This window comes from Manis pentadactyla, chromosome 11, assembly GCF_030020395.1.
Source record: "Manis pentadactyla isolate mManPen7 chromosome 11, mManPen7.hap1, whole genome shotgun sequence".
NCBI classification, from domain to species: domain Eukaryota; kingdom Metazoa; phylum Chordata; class Mammalia; order Pholidota; family Manidae; genus Manis; species Manis pentadactyla.
The window spans coordinates 87,545,996-87,548,000 of NC_080029.1; the positions used below are offsets into that span (position 1 = coordinate 87,545,996).

At 36.6% G+C, this 2,005-nt stretch overlaps 1 pseudogene; it reads left to right on the plus strand.

Moving 5' to 3' along the window:
* The first annotated feature begins 1,076 nt into the window (after positions 1 to 1,076).
* LOC130679688 (small nucleolar RNA U13) lies at positions 1,077 to 1,187 on the plus strand (annotated as a pseudogene).
* The last annotated feature ends 818 nt before the right edge of the window (positions 1,188 to 2,005 follow it).

The window sequence follows — 2,005 nt, forward strand, 5'->3', positions numbered from 1 at the left end:
TATAGAACCAAATTTGTAAAACACAAAGTTTCTCATGATTCCAATTCTATGAGCCTTATTTACACAATTTTAAAATGTGATCTTAATTCCTCCGTCTTTATATCTCCCAAGGAAGTTAAAAGGAAAATGAAATAACTAAGGAAATACTTTGTAAAAGAAATGTCACAGAAATTCAGGATATATCTTCATCTTTATATTTTTATACCTTTTAAAACTTATCTCAGAATATATTTGTGTGGTTTCCATAGCTTGTTCATTCCTCTAAGGGTTGCTGGCTGAGCTGAAGGTGAGCAAAGAGTTATGAGGGCCGAGAATGTGGATTCCCAGAGGTCCCGGCTTCAGGCCTGGCCCTGCCACTCACTAGCTGTATAAACTGGGGCAACAGACTTTACGTTTCTATGCCTTCCTGTCTTCCTATAAGGTGATACAAAATTATATATAAATATGTAAGTGTGGATATATATATATATATATATATATATAAGCGTGTGTGTGTGTATGTATGTATAAATAGTGCATATATATAAATATATATGTATATACATTGTCTTTGAAAATTTCATCTGTTTATGCTTATGAGAAAAATTTGTATGGTCTCTAAACATAACATATAACTAATGGCTCACTGAATATTACTTCACAGTGATGAAATTGCTAATTTATCAATGTCCTTTCTTCTCCCAGGACAATTCTCTCCAAAAGAAGGGAATATGGCTCTGTAAAAGGCAAGTAAATATCTTTGAGCAAACTTCCTGAAAACTGGGAGATCTACTAGCCGTCCTGCAGACGACAAGGGGAACCTTGTATACACATTCACACATTCTCACACTCACACACACACACACACACAGAGTCAACAAACTAGTGTCATCAGTGACCACATTTCTCAGTTCTAATGCTATGACTTCTTGCCGAAAGGCAATTACTAATCTCATTTTCCAGTATTAGCAGCCAACAGCCTAGTAGTAACCAGAAACGGGAATCTTATCACCTAAAAGAGATGTGGCAAATCTCATACTTACTCCCTCTTCCCTTAACAATCTGAATTCATTTGATGTGTCTGGATCCCCAGTAGAATCAGTAGATTAGAAATGGGGTTCATAAGCATAGTGATTGGATTTTCACCCTACTGTATGAGACATGCCTCCCTCAAACCTTGTTACAATGTCAGCTCTTTACCCCCGACATGAAAAATATATACATACATAGGGAGAGAACTTCTAAATGCAAGTATACTGCTGCCTAATAACAGATAAAAGGGGAAATGATTGTGAAAAAGAGATAAAGCACCTAACAGTATCCAGCACACCATAATTGCTCGAAAATATTTGTTAACCTGAGTAAGAACTCAAGATTCAAACAACAGAGTGCATATTAGTTCTGAAGGAATCACTGTGACAGCAAAAATCTGTATTCATGAAGTCCTTGCATTTTCAAGAAAAGGTCAAATTATGTTCAATATAATCTGTTTAAGAAGGCATAGAGAAACATATATTCAAAGTGGTACAAAATATGATTTAGAAAGAGTTCCTTCAAAATGATTAACATAAAATTATTGGTGTTTAAAGGTAATTTCCAATTGTCTAGAATACTGGCTTAAGGGGGAGGTAAATGAAGTACTACATATTTTGGTGTCCCTAAATATAGTGTTCTGGAACAACTAGTAGAATTCTTCCTAGAACTCCTAGGACTGCCTTCACCTATACTTTTAACACCAGTGCCCAGCATGGAATCGCCCATGTGGACTCCCCAGGGCCGTCTGCCTTGAGTTGGTAATCTGGAGGAGAATGTACAAGTTTAGATCATCAAACTACAAATACCTTTCCTCTTGTTTTACTCGACCATTCTGTGAGGCACGGGTAGGCTGGTTGTTAACTCAAGAGATTAAAAAGTTGGTTATTCCTAAGATTTTCCCTGGGAATGTCACCCAGAACCTCCTTATGAATATTGTATCCAGCTTCAAGGAGATTTGTAGGAAGGAGGTTTGTAAAGGGCTCCTGATTCT